Source organism: Amblyomma maculatum, chromosome 5 (assembly GCF_055883805.1).
Source record: "Amblyomma maculatum isolate TAMU_Amacu chromosome 5, ASM5588380v1, whole genome shotgun sequence".
NCBI classification, from domain to species: domain Eukaryota; kingdom Metazoa; phylum Arthropoda; class Arachnida; order Ixodida; family Ixodidae; genus Amblyomma; species Amblyomma maculatum.
Window position 1 is genome coordinate 23,788,243 of NC_139348.1, and position 18,131 is coordinate 23,806,373.

Here is an 18,131-nt window from a genome sequence, read left to right on the forward strand (position 1 = left end):
CGCGAAGATCTTCACAACGACGTCATTGCTTAACTTGAACGACGACGCATGATGCCTGAGCACAACAGAAGGGGAAGCGGTGTTGCCTTCCATGTAATCGGCTAGGTCTTTCAGGTCAGGGACTGATCCCTGTTGTTGTGCGAAACTGCTGGCGCTTATCAGCCCCAAGAAGGCGTCGTCATTGTCGTCTTTCGGAGGAACGTCGCTGGGGGCTCGGTATAAACAGACTGCGTCGAAGGCCTTTCGGCCAGACTGCAGGAATGTCAATTTCCTGAAGACGTAAGCTCCATCGTGCAAGGCGGGTGGAGGGATCTTTAAAATTGGCGAGCCAGCAGAGTGCGTGATCATCGCTTACCACCTTGAATGGTCTGCCGTATAGGTTAGGGCGCAACTTCAAAGTGGCCCAGATTATCGCGAGGTACTCCTTCTTGGTCGTCGTGTAATTAGTTCTGGCTTTTGAGAGGTACCTGCTGGCGTACGCGATACCTTTTTCCGGTCCGCCACTCTTCTGAACAAGAAAGGCGCCTAGGTCGACAATGCTTGCGTCGGTGTGAATTTCAGTCTCGGCATTGTCATCAAAGTCGCCTCGGACAGGAGTCGACTGTAGGCGGCGCTTAAGTTTGTTGAAAGCTTGAGCTTGCGGCGTTTCCCATTTAAAATGTACAGGGCTGGCCAGAATATGTGCGAACACAGCTCAGCGTTCCTGCGTTCCGCGGAGCGTCGGTGCATCTGGAGCGGCCGTGCATGGTAGCTTATCGGCGCAGGCGCGCAGGAGGCTGGAGGCAGTGCTTTGTGTCGTCTGCTACAGCGCTGAGCGCACCGCCCTTGCTTTGCTGAAAAGCGCTCGTCAATATGTTCTGGCAGCGACCAAACGCCCAGAGACAGCGTTGTCATGCTTCACTCACTGCAGCGCTTTTCTAATTCGGCATGTTCACACTCAGCCGCCTCTGCTCTCACTGCAGGCGTTGATTGAAATTTATTCGCCCTAGTTTGGATCGGTCAATATAAAACGTCCCAAAGCCACTGGCGCTTTGGTAGATGCCGACGTAATGGAGGGCTCAGATTCATTCGACCACAGGTGACGCTTACTATGCGCTGAAGAGCGCATTAAATGACAGTCTTTCCTTCACTTTCAACAAAACGGGGCGCAGCGGCTGAAATTGAGCTGTGTTCCTCAATGCAATAGTCGGGCGCTCGCTCCCACACAGCAGGCGAAGCGAGCTTTTCTCTGCACTTGATCACACTGCTACAGGCAGTATAGGATAACGCATGAGATATTTTATAGCAGGTTCTGCTTAGCACTGTGCCCGGAGGGGGCACCAGCCTCACTTTGCTTTACTCACGATGATCTCGCGTGAACCAGGTAACAGCCAGATTGCTTGATGGTACTTGAAGTTTAATAAAGATACGATATAAATCACCTACTCCTCTAATGATTTTAAATGTAATCTCAGTAAATGTATTTATTAGTGCTTATACGGATCCGATGTTGCAAGGATATATATCACATAGCAGCATGAATCTGTAAGATCTATGACGCAAGGTAAACTGGATGTCATCAAGCGAGAAATAGACGGATTGGACTGATACGAATATTCTTGCTTGCTCGGTAAAACAGGCTGAGCAACAAATTGTTTGGAAGTTCATCCCACCAGTCACTGGACACTGATAATACCTACATTTTTTGCATTGGTCGCGGAACTCATGTGTGTTGTATGCCTCTGCTGACGCTTTCTGCCGGCATCGCTTCCTTCGAACGTAGTTGAATGTAGCACAAGCCCACAAAGCAGCAGCAAACATGCACCTGAAGAAGGGCTAATGAGGAACAAATACTTTATTGCAGCTGATTGCTGCCGGCTGGTCATGATGGTTGCAAAAAGGATATGGCGCATAGGCTCTATTGCAGTTAAAGGATAGCAGCAGCATGCAGATACTGAAGGCCAGAAACGTCAGGATATATGGCTCTGGGATTGGAAGAGACAAAATGAACCATTCCGCGTCGAAGTCAGTTTACGGTTTTAAAATAAACTCGGTCTGGCATTCATGACCGGTCGATGACCAGCACATATCGGGGAGTTGTATGACCAAGCTTAGTAACGGGTCGGTTGGGCTCCACCGTTTATAACAGTGCGTTCTATTCTGGAGGAAGCTGTACAGGGACTCTTCTGTACAGGGACATAGCACTCTTCATGATGCCCCAAACCTTCTCAATAACGTTTAAGTCAGGGGAGTGTGGCGGTCATTCTAGCGCTGCAATATCACGCTGCTAGATAAAGGAAGCAACTCGTCTCGATTTGCGTGGGAGGTGGGGGTGGGGGGGGGGGGGGTTATCGTGCTACAAAATAATGTCTCCACCAGGGAAGGGTACTCCTAAATGGTAAGTGAACCGCATATCGCCGCGGATAGAGCAGTGGTTTCACTAAGGCAGCGGCTTTCTTAAAGAACCATGGGTCCCAGGCTTTGGGTGGTCAGCAACCCACAAACATTCACAGCCGAAAATGAAAAAAAAAAAGGATTTGTGTGCCTTGGTAAAAAAGTCAGGTGCAACTGGAAATCTACAAGGAATAAGAATATTAAATGTTATTTTTTTAGGATCGTCTAGCCAACATACCGGGCTGAATCTGATGTCTAATTAAATAGTCATAAAGAAATGCAGAGAACGGGGTCTTCTTTTCTGTCATCATTATTTCTTGACAAATCTCATAAAATGTTCTCGGATTTAGTCAAAGCATGATTTCTGCGTGTGCCACAGTGCATAAATATTGGCTGTTTACCTACTACTATTTCATGGTAAACAAAGATTCTACGTGATTAAGAATTACGCGCCAGCGTTATTACATTTGATGACAATAGATTTCAGCCGTAGTCTGAAAATCCAGTTATGTGGTGTGCAGTTTTTCACTTATCATATTTGAACCAGTAATATGGAGAACTGTCTTTTCTTGAACTTCAACATAAAATTTTCGTGAATGCATGCGGATCTCAAAACTACGCATGTTAAGCCTACATGAAATTTATTCTTCATTTTAAATAGAACTGGTTTATCAATATTATAGGATTGATAACAGGCAATTGTAGCGCATAAATGTTTCAGCCGTGTTCGTATATATTAGCACAGGTGATTACGCTTACCGGCAGCTTTAGGGCCGCAATACTTACGGCCGCTGCTCCCACCTTGTCGTGAAAGTAGATTCATCCGTAAAAACAACCTTGCCCAGTGCTCCTCGGCCCACTTTTCATGATTGCAGGCAAATGCTCATAACTGGCTTGTGAGCCTCGTGAAGGCGACGCTTGGCCGTGGTGTTTGAAACACCCAGAAGCCCGACACTGCTCTTAATTTATCTGGCACTGCCAGTGGACTGGTGCACCGCGGTAGCCACAATGTTCATATAGTCGTCTTCGCAGGTGTCTTTAGAGCGGCGTGTCCTGTGGGGATCTTTAAATCTCCCTTCCTTTCTGTAGGCTTGCACAGCTCGGTTCACCGTTGAAAGTGGCCTATTATTCAGCTTCGCTATACTCCTCTGAGAATAGGCTTGCATGCGTAGGTGTACAATTCGGCATTTTTCGCCTTCCGCAACACGCGACATGGCTAGCTTTCTAAGGTTCACCAAAAAGTGGCACACACTTCAACGCTGTGGCAGCATTTATCACACAGACAGCACAAGAAATAACCAAAAAGGAAGAAAGCGGCCTCACGGCTTTTAAAACTGAGAGCGTGACATTTGTCAGCTTTTACAAGTTTTCACAAATAATCCGAGAATCACATTAGGATAGACTAGCTTCTTTGCCCCCATGTCCTGCAGCATATGGACCTTGTCAGGTGATAACGGATTGCCGTGAACAAGCTAGGATGGTCTGCCACTTGACATTGTTCCGTTAGGCTCAAGAACACGATGCAGCGAGTGAAGCGCAACAACGCCGTCTCAGATCGTTTGGCCGCTGCCAGAACGTACTGACGAGCGCTTCTCCGCAAAGAAAGCACAGTGCACTCCGCGCTGTAGCAGACGACAAGAAACACCAGCTCACGCCTCCTGCGCGCCTGCGCCAATAAGCGTTCATGCGCCGACGCTTCGCGGAGCATGGCCATGCTCAGCCGTGTTCCCACCTATCGGCGCGAACGATACAAGTCTTTACTTGTTCTTTTTTGACAGCAGCCTGCATGCGGCCTTGTCGCTGTTACTCAAGCACGAGGATCGATTCTATCCTTTGTTTTTTTTGCATGCTCGTTGTCACGAGAATCTGCTTTCTCGTTATCTTTGTCGCGCAACAAGAGTCGACAGGAACCTACAAGATGCCTGCCACTCACGCGTGTTTCTGCAATATTTCTTATTACGCTAGTCGCAGTCTGCGGCTTTATCGCGATGCTTCCTAGCCGCCTTTAAATTGAGCGTTGGCGCGTGCGATTAGTATTCTTAGTTCCACGAACGACGAACACGATTGTTATTATCGGCACTACCAATGGGTTTGTTCCTTCGAGCACATTTCAGCCCGATAAATAGTTTCATTCTAATACAAAACCAGTGTCTTCATATCTGGCTGCGGGTTTTTCACCACTACGCGTGATCTGGCGTAAGCGCTGCCCTTTGAGATCCGGCCTACTTCTTCAAGCGAAGACCACTGCATCGTTCCTGTCGACCTGACGGACCAGCCTACAGGTCACCGAGCCAGTCGCCGACTTCAAGGGTTTCAACCCGAACCCTGCCTGCTGCCGGAATCCGTTCGACCCGGAAGAAGGTCCCAACGTCTACAATAGCTCAGCCTACTGCACCTGTCTTCGTTCAACGTCGGGTGCCCCCATCTTTCAAGGAGTGTCCAATGAAGATGCGGAAGAGTGGATGGATTGTTTCGACCACGTGGCATCATTCAATTACTGGAACGACGCTTCGAAACTTAGGCAAGTCTACTTCGCTCTTCAAGGACCTGCGCGAACTTGGTTCAAAAATAATGAGACTTCTTTAGAGGACTGGGAGACATACAAAGCAGAGTTTTTGACAGCCTTTGCATCCCGTCCGGTAAAAAAGAGCTAAGGCCCTTCTCCAATTAAGAATGCAGCTCCAAGAGAGCCTCTCCTGGCTTATACTGAGAAGATGAAGCGTCTCTTCGGCCGCGCAGATTCCTCGTTGACAAAGGAAACCGAGGTAAACATGTTCATGCGCGGTGTGAAAGATCAGCTTTTTAGAGCTCTACTCGCTAGCCGCCAACGACTATTCCCAAGTTGTGCCAGGAAGCAGGAAATATGAAAAACCTTAAGAAGCGAGGACGCGACTTTACAAGCGGCCTCTTGAAACGCTGTGTGCCAGCCACAACGACATCCCGCCCAGAAGCGGAGATATCCTCTGTGAGACCAACCGTCAAATCGTTCGTGAAGAACTGCGCCGACTATTGCCGCCGCAAGTGCAGCCGCAGCTTGCTTCGCTCACAGACGTCATCCTTTAGGAAGTCCATCAGGCTCTGGGTGTTCCTAAAACGACGGCTCCGAAGTTTCAGCATAAGAAGCACCAGCGATGAATTCCGCTACTGATTACAACGCCCTGCGCCTCGACGAGACTTTTCTAGCCCTCGCCACTACCGTCGTGTTCTTGAAAGCCACCTCTCAGCCCCCGCCCACCAAGCCTACCAGCGACCTCCAAGCCCCAGGAAGTGCGACGCCTGGAGGACTGCGAACAACCGGCCAATATGCTTCCACTGCGGAGAGGGTGGCCACATTCTCCGCCACATTCCGTACCAACGGAGTGGCCTCCGCATATTTGCAGTAAATTCCCCACGACCCCACCCCAGTCTACGACTGCGCGAAATCGAGAACTACCTGCATAGCACTCAGTTTGCGCCAGCAGGCCGTCGGTTCATGTCCCCATCGCCGTACAGGGTCTGCTTTCCGTAGCCAGGCCGCAACTACGACGACTGTGTGCGAGGAAGGTGTCCAAGCCCCCGTAGGGGAACTAAATGTAGGAACCTTAGGAGGTGAGGTTGCTTCCCAGCGAACTAACAAAGATATTCTGCCTGAAGCCGAGTAATGACGACGCCGCTATTACGCCGACGCTTGATATGAAGACGCCGTCGATGCCCCCTTACTTTAAAGTGACACAGCCGCTACGCACGTCAACATCCACGACGACGCGACCAGACTCAAAGCTGACACCGCCGACCAGCGAAGTGACAAATGTTAGGTTTTCTGCGTCGTAACACAAGAATGCTTCCGCAAGATTCTAGAGATCTACTTTTAGGTCCGTGCTGGAATGTGCATGTACTGTATGGGATCCGCCGATAATTGTTGATAAGCTCCAATTAGAAAGAGTTCAGAACTTGGCTGCCCGCTATGTTTCAGGAAAATAGAGTAAACAAACTAGCATGACTACCGTAAAACAGAAACGGAAACCACTTGAAGTGAGAATGAAACTGAGGTTAAAATTATTTCACAATATGTGCCACCAAAGAACTGCTATTCCCAGGGTCAAGTACATTTTCTGCCCACACTATAGATCCGATAGAATTGATCACGATTATAAAGTGCGTGATTCAGAGCGAGAACCAACTTGTTTAAATCGAATGGAACGCCCTGTCTTCATCCTGTGTTCATATATCTGACAATGAAGTGTTTGCATCGTCTTTGTAACTGTTTGTTTCCTATACATTATAGAACTGTAACCCCTCCCCCCCCCCCCCCCCGCCGTACTGTGATGCCAGATGTGGCGCTGTGGGTAAAAGAATAAATAAATAAAGGTGTGTCCCGGCAGACTCCAGCACAAGACGAAGCAGAGATCGAACACCAAAGCCAAAATGCAATAAGAAAACACGAAATATTGACCTCGAAGTTCCTGTCGACGTTCGCACGGTATCCGCCTTAGGGAACACAGAGCCGACTATTCGGTCATCAGTAGAGCATTCGCCGCCAAGCTCAAGAAAGTGATGACCGTTTGGGACAGTACCCACAACTGCGGCGCAATGTACATAAACACGCGCCTGTGTTGTGCTTCTATCCACGTGTTTGTGTGCGTTGCGCCACAGGTCTGGGTACTATGCAGCACCAACTCGCCCCCCCCCCCCAAGCTGTTATTCTGATACCGGTTGGGATGGCCCCCAAATCCGCACCGCTGGTGATAACAGGGTTACAGGGCTAGAAAGAGCGTTGGAGTAAATGGACGTACTTACTTGCCCTACCAGCTTCGTCGTCCTACAGCAATGCTCGCGTGACGTGATTTTCAGAATGTATTTCTGAATGAACATCTGGAGTTCATCTTCCTTCGCTCAAAACTACTCACGCTATCGATAGACCGAGCAATACCTGCTACGAAAGCTTCGTCGTATCCTGTCGCTCTCAACGTCCTCAACGGAGAATTGACCATACCGCCTCGATCAAGCGTCATCGTCCTTGGGGGTACAAAAGAATTCGAAATTGCTGAATTGGTCGTAGAAAGAAACGCCCAGTTGTTACTGGATAGAGGACTGCGCATCGCAAGAGGCATCGGCCATTTCCAAAATGGACAAGCTTAGGGGCTGGTAATGAAATTCACCGAAGAATGCCGACATCTCCACAAGGTAACAACGGTCGCCTTCTGGGCGAATTAGCAGACATCAGCGATGTCTTCGCCTTCCCCGGCGAGCCCGCGAATAACCAAATGAATTAAGGCCACCATTCCAAGTTTGATATTATTCAAGCACTACTCCGAAGCAGGGAAGACTAGATAAGGGCCATTCTTCCAAAAAAAAAACACCGAGAGCTTTTCGTCAGCTTCGAAAGTGCGACACACTCGTTAGGCCAATCACCGCCTCTTCACGGATGAACACGTCAGACCTCTGTGCCAAGGCCCCTACTGTGTATCCTCGCGAGAACGCCAGGCCATCTGTGATCTAGTAGAATAAATGATTCGGGACAACGTTATCCAGCCCTCAAGGAGCCCTGGTCGGCGCCAGTGGTTTTGGTAAAGACGAAAGACGGCACCCTTCGCTTCTTCGTCGATTACCGGCGCTTAAATGAAATAACGAAAAACGGCGTCTACCCTCTCCTTGCATCGACGAAACACTGAACTGGTTATTCAACGATAAACATTTCACATCGATGGACCTGAAGAGCGGCGATTGGTAAATTGAGGTCGACGAACGATCACGAGAAAACTGCATTCATCGCACCGGACGGCCGATTTGAGTTCAAGGTGATGTCATTCGGCCTCTGCTCCACACCGGCGACGTTTCAACAATGAATAAACACTGTGCTGGCGGGCTTGGAGTGGTAATTCGTCTGGTATACTTGGATGATGTCGTTGGCTCCTCCTCAAGCTTTGAACCCCACCTGAAAAGGCTTCGGACAGTGCTCGAAGCAATCAAGACTTCAGGCCTAAAAAAAAAACCAGAGAGAGAGAGACAACTTTATTTGTCCCAGATGTTGTGAATTAGGGCAGATGGGTCCTGTGTGGCCCCCAGGTGGGGGCGACATCCTGGGCCCACGAAATGAGTGAAAGTTGTGTGTTCCTGTCTGCCTTGGTAAGGAGTTGGTGCCAGCTTTCCGCAGAGGGAGCTGGCAGGAGGGCCCTTGGGGGCGGGTTATTTACGCATCCCCAGAGGATGTGCGCCTGAGTGGCGGGTTCTCCGTTGTTACAATTTGGACATGCGGGGTCGTATTCCCCGTTAGTAATTAGTGATAGCCTGGAGTGACTAAGAAATGAGTGTGTCTGTAATCTGCACAGCAGGGTGGCTTGTGCTCGGTCGAGGTCGGGGTGGGGAGGCGGGAAAAGGCGTCGCGTCTCTTTGTGAAAATTGGTAATTTCGGCGAAAGTCTGGGGGGCTTCAGCGAGTGCGTCTAGATGCGTGAGACGACCGCCCGGATTGTTAATCCTCGGGCAAGTTGGTCGGCCCCATCGTTTCCAGAGTTGCCCGCGTGGGCGGGTACCCAGACTGGGTTAATTTTGTGGTCGGGAGTGCAGCCGCGCAGGATGCGTGCAGCAGGAAGGCAGATGTAGCCTGCCGAGAAATTTAGAATTGCTCTTTTTGAGTCACTAAGTACTGTACGCGTACGCGGGTCAGCGATGGCCAGCGCTATAGCTGTTTCTTCCGCTGCGGTGGGGGAGGAGGCACGCACCGTGACGGCGGAGATCAGTGTAGATTGCGGCGTGGTAGCACAGGCCACATATGTTGTTGCATCTTGCCTTGCCGCGTCCACGTATGTTGCGTGTTCATCAGTATGGTAGGTTTCATCGAGTGTCCTGGCTTTGTGTTGACGGCGCGCGTCTTGTCGGCCAGGGAGCATGTTTTTTGGTAGTGGTTTGACAACGAGGCGGCTGTGTACACATGTCGGGAGGGGGGCTGTGGGATGGGGATCGCCTATTGGGTTGACGTTTAACCGGTCAAGGATGAGACGGCCGTGATTTGCCCTGGAGAGGCGATGAATTTGGGCTGTCTTGTGTGCCTCTATAAATTCGGAAAGAGTGTTGTAAATCCCCAGTTGGAGGAGGTGTCGTGTGCTAGCATATTGTGGCAACCCTAGGGCAGCTTTGTGCACCGAGCGGATGATACTGTTAACTGCCTCCTCATCTTTTCGGCGAAGGTGATAGTAGGGATAGGAGTATACTATCCTGTTAACGAGGAATGCCTGTGTTAGCCGGCAGAGGTCATCCTCCATCATGCCTCTACGACGTGTGGAGATGCGGCGAATAAGGCCGATTATTTGGTGAGCTGTGGTGCGGAGGCGTTGTATTGCTTCGGAGTTCTGTGTATTGTTCTGTAGTAGCATGCCCAGGACAGGAATGGTCTGGACGGAAGGTATAGGGTGTGTGTCGATGTGGAGCGTGATGAGCTCAAGCGCTGCGGGAGCCGGTCTGCGCGCTCTCCTGTAGCGGATGACAAGCAGCTCCGATTTTGGTGGGGAGCATGTGAGGCCGTTCGCCTGTACATAGGTGTGGACAGTGTCAATTGCTGTCTGGAGGGAACTCTGGATGTCCCCGTCTGAACCAGAGTTGGTCCAGAGGGTGATATCGTCGGCGTGTAGGGAGTGTTTTACGTGAGGTATGGCGTTTAAAATTGGGGGAAGTCCCCTGATGGTGACATTAAAGAGGAAAGGGGAGAGGACCGCACCTTGTGGGGTTCCTCTGGTGCCCAGGGTAATCTTGTCACTGATGAGTTCGCCAATGTGGAGTTCTGCGGTGCGGTTGTGTAGGAAGTTCGCGATGTAATTGTAGGTACGGGTGCCTACATTCATCTGAGCAAGATTTGTCAAAATGGAGGCGTGTGATACGTTGTCAAACGCCTTGCTAATATCGAGGCCGAAAATCGTCCGTGTGGCCCGGATGGGACCTGGGTCGAGTATGTCATGTTGTATTTGCCACATGATGTCTTGAGTGGAGAGTCCGGCTCTGAACCCAATCATAGTGGGCGGAAGGAGATCTTCTTTGTCTGCGTGGTTTTTAAGCCTGGTAAGGATAACGTGTTCCATCACCTTACCGAGACAAGATGTAAGGGAAATAGGTCGGAGATTGCCCAGCTCAAGTTTTTTGCCCGGTTTAGGAATAAAGATCACTTTGGCATGCTTCCAGGTATCCGGAAGGCGACCATCATGCCAATGGGTGTTGAAAAGTTCCGTGAGTGCTTCGATGGACTGGTCATCGAGGTTACGGAGCATTTTGTTAGTTATATGATCGTTACCTGCGGCGGCGGTGGTCTTGATGTGATTGAGGGCTGCATGAACTTCGGCTGCTGTGATGTCCCTGTCCATGTCGGTGTTTGGAAGTCCCGTGTAAGCCGCGGGGATGGGGATGTCGGTCGAGGTGTTAATGTACTTGTCTGTCAGAGTGTCGAGCAGTTCCTCATTTGTGCCCTGAAAAGCGTGTATTACTCGGGCGAGGTTCTTGTGGGATGTGGCCTTAGTGTGGGTCGAATCAAGGAGATGTTTAAGCAGATACCATGAGTTTTTACAGCCTAGCTATCCGTTTAGGCGGTCGCATGTTTGATGTCATTGTTCCCGGCTAAGCTTGGTGGCGTAAGTTTCGATTTCTCGCTCAAGGCGTGGGAGGCGAAGTTTGAGAGGACGGTTATGTTTGCGTCGCAGCCAGCGAGCGTGAAGGCTACGCTGTACTTCCCACATGTGGATAAGTTTGGCATCAGGGTTGGGGCCATCCTCCTCTTGAGTAGTCGTGGAGGTGGCATTTTCGGCATCCTGGAGTAGTGAGGCTGTCCAGGTGTCCAGGTCCTCGATGGGGATCGGTGCACGTTTAGTACGTACGTATCTGAACGCGTCCGAGTTGGTGTGCTTGACTGTGCGGCGAGGGGCTTTGCTGTGTGTGGCTGTGAATGTCGTGCTGAGAACGTAATGGTCGCTGCCTATGTTTTCCCATCGCGCATCTGTGATGTTTCGAGCAAAAGTGAGGTCAGGACAGCTGTCCCGTGTGATGCTGTTACCTATGCGGGTGGGTCTGTCGGGGTCGGTGAGTAGTGTAAGTCCCATAGTCTGGGCGGTTTCCCATACTTTAGCTCCTTTACGGCCGCATATTCTGTGGGGATAGCCCCACTGTTCGTGCGGCCTCGTTAAAGTCACCAAGTATGAGGAGCATTCCTGTGCTTGCGACCATGCAGGCCTTGCGGATAAGGGTGGCTACTCGTGTGGTTTTGTCGCTGGGGGGGCTGTAGACATTTAGGATATGAATAGGGGCTTGTGATCGGGTATTCGGGAGGACCTGTATGAAGGTGTGCGGGACTTCAGCGTAGTTCAAATCCAGTTGATTAGCGGTTAGATTTCAATGGACCAGCATCGCAGTGTTGGGTCTTTGGCTGTGGGTTTTTTGCTGGTTGTATGCGGCGTAACTGACAAGTTTAGTGTCTGTGTATGTTTCTTGGAGTGCTATTATGTGAGGGGTACGCGGCTGGGCCTACAGGGAGTGCTCCAAGGCCCGCCGCTTTGCCTTGAAGCCCCTGCAGTTCCATTGCCAGACTATGATGGGGGAATTAGCCATCACGTTTGGCGTATGGTTCGGGGCGCTGCGAGAGCGCCATAGGTGATTTTAAAATACCTCCTGCACGGGTGCACGAGGCTGCCCTTTCCGACGTGGCGACAATAACGGATGGTGGATAGGTAGCGGGATTTGCAGGGGTTGCAGATTTCGGAGGGGTGGTGGGCTGTAGTGGGCTGGTGATGGCATCGAGGCGGGCCGTAAGGGCTTGAATATTTGCTGCCATTGTAGCGTAGCTCTCTGCGAGCCGGTCGATCATGGGAGTGAGTTGCAGTAGGGTGTCCTCAAATTTGGACATACGCGCAACGGTGGCCTCAAAATTGGCGTCGATGTCTGCTAATGAAGAGGGGGGAGCCGCTTTACGTTTTGGGCGCTTAGGTTCGTTGGTATCCATGCTTCGATCACTGACTGCGTCAGAGGTAGGAGCGCGAGCCACCTGCTGCGGTTGCAACCTAGCGTTCATTTGCGCAGATTCTAATGTTTGAATTTTCGCATTCGCTTGAGCTAGTTGAAGTTGTAGTTTCTTTACCATGTCTGCCAGCTCCCTTACCTGCGAGTCGGGAGACGTGGCGGTGAGTTCTGTGGGGGTTTCCAGGCGACCTGCTTCACTGTCTTGGCCTGTTCAGTCTGGGATCTGGCCCGGGGGCTTCGTGAGGCGGAGACGGAACGGCTCCGGCTGGAACGGCTGTCACTGCCGAGTGGGGAGAAGGATTGATCCCGAGGAGGCTGGTGGCGACTCTGGGTACGGTCGCGGGGCCGAGACTGGCGTCCAGGGTTTGTCTCGTCCGCGTCGCTGTCAATGTCGGTGGTTGGTGAAGAGGACTTGGCTGGAGTGGATTGTATGAAGCGGTATTTACAGCTTCTGCTGCCTGTAGGGTGGCCTCCCTTACAGACAATACACGACGCCTGGCATGTCGGTGGTTAGCCGTCCGGGGGAGGATCGTGCGCAGTGCCGCAGCGGCGGCAGGTTGGCTTTCTTGGATGGGGGCATACATCCGCTCTGTGGCCCAGCTTTCGGCAACGGCGTTCAGGTCGACTGTACCTTGAGGGCGAAGGACGATTTTGTAGTCATCAGTCGGCAGGTGAGGGAGTGGTCGTTTTTTCGCAGGTGGCGGTAGGCGGCTGCGGAGACGCTGGCTTGAGTGAGCTGTAGTGGCATCAGACGCTGGAGCGTTGGCCGGCGGCGTATCCGCTGGTGTCGATCGGCGGTATCGGCGTTGCATTTCAAGCGCGGTCCATGTACCGTCGGCTAGGTCCTCAGGCGAAATGTCCGTGCCGGTGACGGAATACGGCATCTCTGAGCTTGAGGGTGTGGAGGCGAGTCGAAGTGAGGCGGCCGCAGCCGCCACTGCTGGGAGCGGGCACGCCCTAAGCGTGCGCAGCCATTAGGCCTACCTCCCTCGGTCAGGCTTGGCCGCAGGAAATTGATCGTAGCGACAACAAATCTCGCCTAAAATCGTTGAAACTTGCACAGGCCACGCCGGATAGGTAGCGAAGGGTCTGCCGCAAATTCGGGGGTTGTCGGTGGCGAAAAACGGGCGAAAATGCTCGAAGAACGCGGAACGCATGTAGAGTGCGACCGCTAGCGTCCGTGCCAGAGAGAAGAATCCCCACAAAAAAACCAGAGGAGTGCCTTTCGCCTAAGAGGAACTGCGGTTCCTAGGTCCCATCATTAGCAAGGACGGTGTTCGCTCTGGCCCGGAGAAAAAAGCCGTGATCGCACAGTTTCCACAATCAGCCGACAAGACAGCTAGCTGTGCGCAGGTTCTTTTGCTGCGTTCTTACTGTCGACAATTTGTGAGACATTTTTCGCGCATCGTCAAACCGTTGCATAAAAAGGCTGATGTATCTTTTAAGTGGGAAGCGCGCAATATGATGCTTTGAAAAAAATTAAGCGCCGCTTAGAGTCCCCTCCTGTACTCGGGCATTTCGATGAAAATGCGGAGATAGAACATTATACCGACGCAAGCAGTTTTCACCTAGGCGCCGTTCTTGTTCTGAAAACTGACGGTCAAGAAAACGTTATCGCGTACGCAAGTCATTCCCTGTCGAAAGCAGAAGAAAACTATTGGACGATGGAGAAAGTATGCACTCTCATCATTTGGGCACATCAAAATTTCGCCTCTAATTATACTGACGACATTCAGTATTGTGAGCGACCATCATGCTCTGTGTTGGCTCACCAAGAATTCTACATCAGAGTCGTCTACAAGTATGGCCGCAAGCATTCCGATGCAGTCTGCTTGTCACAAGGCCCCGTTTACGCGCTGCCGAGAGAAGACGACGAAGACGCCTTTTTAGGACCGGTAAGCAGGCATTGCGAAATCAGGGGGTAGACGAGCCGTACGTGAAAGTGCTGGAATATATATATAGTGGCTGCACAGCAACCATAGTTCTGAATAAAGAAAGCAACAAAATTTCCATAAAGACAGGTGTTAGGCAAGGAGACACAATCCCCCCGTACTATTCACAGCTTGCTTAAAGGAAGTATTCAGAAACTTGGAATGGGAGCAGTTAGGGATAAGGATAGATGGAGAATACCTCAGTAATCTGCGATTTGCTCATGACTTTGCCTTGCTAGGTAACTCAGGGGATGAACTGCAAATAATGATTGATGACCTAGACAGGAAAAGTAGAAAGGTAGGCTTGAAAATCAATATGCAAAAGACTAAGGTTATGTTCAACAGCCTCGGGAAGGAACAGCAGTCTACATTAGGTAGCGAACTACTCGAAGTAGTAGGGGGTTATGTCTACTTAGGACAGGTCGTAACCGCAGATCCGGACAATGAAAAGGAAATAACAAGAAGAATAAGATTGGGATGGAGCGCATTTGGCAAGCATTCGCAGATTATCACTAGCAGCTTACCGGTATCCCTCAAGAGGAAAGTATACAACAGTTGCATCTTACCTGTACTCACCTTTGGCGCTGAAACGTGGAGGCTAGCCAAGAGAGTTCTACTTAAGTTGAGGACAACCCAGAGGGCTATGGAACGAAAAATGGTAGGGGTAACATTAAGAGATAGGAAGCGTGCAGAGTGGGTCAGAGAAATAACTCAAGTTACCGACATTCTAGTGGAAATTAAGAAGAAGAAATGGGCATGGGCAGGACATGTAGTGCGAAGACAGGATAACCGATGGTCGCTTAGGGTAACAAACTGGATTCCAAGAGAAGGGGGGCGTAGCAGGGGGCGGCAGAAAGTTAGGTGGGCGGATGAGGTTAAGAAGTTCGCGGGGGTCAAGTGGATGTAGCTAGCACTGAACCGGGTTAAGTGGAGAAATATGAGAGAGGCCTTCGCCCTGCAGTGGGTATAGTCATCTGCTGCTGCTGCTGCTGCTGCTGCTGCTGCTGCTGCTGCTGCTGCTGCTGCTGCTGCTGCTGCTGCTGCTGCTGCTGCTGCTGCTGCTGCTGCTGCTGCTGCTGCTGCTGCTGCTGCTGCTGCTGCTGCTGCTGCTGCTGCTGCTGCTGCTGCTGCTGCTGCTGCTGCTGCTGCTGCTGCTGCTGCTGCTGCTGCTGCTGCTGCTGCTGCTGCTGCTGCTGCTGCTGCTGCTGCTGCTGCTGCTGCTGCTGCTGCTGCTGCTGCTGCTGCTGCTGCTGCTGCTGCTGCTGCTGCTGCTGCTGCTGCTGCTGCTGCTGCTGCTGCTGCTGCTGCTGCTGCTGCTGCTGCTGCTGCTGCTGCTGCTGCTGCTGCTGCTGCTGCTGCTGCTGCTGCTGCTGCTGCTGCTGCTGCTGCTGCTGCTGCTGCTGCTGCTGCTGCTGCTGCTGCTGCTGCTGCTGCTGCTGCTGCTGCTGCTGCTGCTGCTGCTGCTGCTGCTGCTGCTGCTGCTGCTGCTGCTGCTGCTGCTGCTGCTGCTGCTGCTGCTGCTGCTGCTGCTGCTGCTGCTGCTGCTGCTGCTGCTGCTGCTGATGATGATATGATGATGATGATGATGATGATGATGATGAAGCGCTAGCAGTTTTACACAGCGGGCTCTAACTTCAAAGCCCTAGCAAATAGCTAGATGGCCGGACCGCTTCTCCTCCGAATGTGTTCAAGCGTCATATGCCGTGCTTCGCGTTGCACGACGTCCTAGTGAAGAACTTCGCGCCCAACAGAACGACATATCTCCTTGCGTGGTGATGGAAATTCGAAAAGAAATTTTGCGGGCTCTCCACGATGAGCCGACTGCAGGACATCTCGGTATCGCACACACGCTGCATCGAGTCAAAGAGGAGTATTACTAGCCACGGTTACCTGCCGACGTCGCAAATTACGAGAAAACGTGCCGTGAGAGTCAGCGACGCAAGACGCCTCTAATCAGATCTGCTGGGCTACAGAACGTCATACCACCCCAACCAAGCCGTTTCAGCAAATTGGAGTGGATCTCTTCGGCCTCTTTATGACCTCATCCACAGGTGACAAATGGGTAATCGTGGCGACAGATTACCTTACCGGTGGCGCTGAAGCAAAGCCACTGCCTATAATGGTACCGCAGAAGTATCCAAATTTTTCGTTGAGCGTATTCCCTTCCGACGCGGCACCGCCAAGTGCTCATCACGGACAGGGGAGCAACATTTACGGTGGAGTTCACTCAAGCCATCTTGAAGTACAGCCAGACAAGCCACCGGAGGACGACCGCCTACCTCCTGCAGACTAACGGACTCTCGGAACCTCTGAATAAAGCGTGTACTGAGGTTGCAGCCGGAGCACACCACGGTAACTCTCCTGGGTGGCGGTGTCTGTTCGCGTCGTCGTTAACGGTGGTGTGACTTTGAAGGCTGAGGGCGTGATTGTCAAAGGCGTCTTTATAAAAAACATCGGCGTAATGGCGGCGTCATCGTTACTCGTCGTAGGCGGCGAAGGATCTTCGTTAGTTCACCGTGAACCAACGTCACCTGCAAAGATTGCTACCTTTAATTTTCCGTACGGGGGCTTGGAGACCTACCTCGCACAGTGTCATCGCAGTTGCGGCCTGCGGACGCAAAGAGGATCCTGTATGACGGTGGGGACCTGAACCAACGGTTTGGTGGCGAATAGTCGCCGCTGAACAGATAGCTCCCGATTTCTTGCAATCCATCACCTGGGCGAGGTCGTGAGGCGTCGACTGCAAACCCGATGAGGCCGATTCGTATGCACGGGCAGTGGCGCGGGATGTCGCCGGCGTTACGGCTGTGGAAGCCTAGTGGCCGGTTGTTTGCAATCCTCCAATCATCGCACTTCATGGGGCTTCGAGGTCGTTGGTAGGCTTGGAGCGGCGTTCGAAGGGTACTTGTTCGAGTCGACGGAGACTTCGGGGATCTGGTCGGAGTGTAGGACGACTTAATGCGGTAGCGTAATTTATAGCAGTTGGCTCTTGCATCAGAGACCTCGGAGCCATTGCCGCCGTTGCTTGAGGGACTCCCAATGCCTGCTGTACTTCACGGACGATGTCCACGATGTCGTCCCCGTGGGTTTATTTATTTATTTATTTATTTAAAATACCCTAAGGGTACAGATGTACGTTACAGAAGGAAGGCGCGAAGAAGATATATATATATATAAAACAGAAGGGTTATACAATAGGCGTAAAGCAGATAAAAAAAGAACAACGAGGTACATGGGTAATTTACGACGACGGCATAGGTGTAAAAAAAATATAAAAATACAATACGCAAAGCAGTATACAATAAAGATAAGCAAATAACCATACAATAAGTTTTAATACTATACAACAAAGAAAGTTTGTAGCACGGATTTAAATTTTTCTTCTTCAGTTATACTTGTTAGGGATGCAGACAGGTTATTCCAATCAGTACACGTGCGGGGAGAAACAAGTTAGAATCGGCAACTGTGTTTGAGTGTGGAAGGTTAACCATTTGACTGTGGTTACGGCGAAGTGGAATGTAGGATGGTGTTTGAACCCATAAGGAGTGCAATGTTGAGTTATGGTAGTATATTTTATGAAAAAGTGAGAGGCGGGATAGTTTTCTTCGAGTCGATAAGAGCGGGAGATGTAAGTATGCTTTCATATTAGTAACGTTGGCTGTTCTTTGATACTTATTAAGATGAACCGGGCTGGGGGTGAGTGTTTTTGTACTGCCTCAACGGAGTGTATGAGTGTTGCTTGACCGGGCTCCCAAACAGATGAGGCGTATTCGAGTTGTGGACGAATATATGTTGTATACATTATTAATTTTAATGATGACGGTGCAAGGGAGAAATTACGGCAAATGTATCCGAG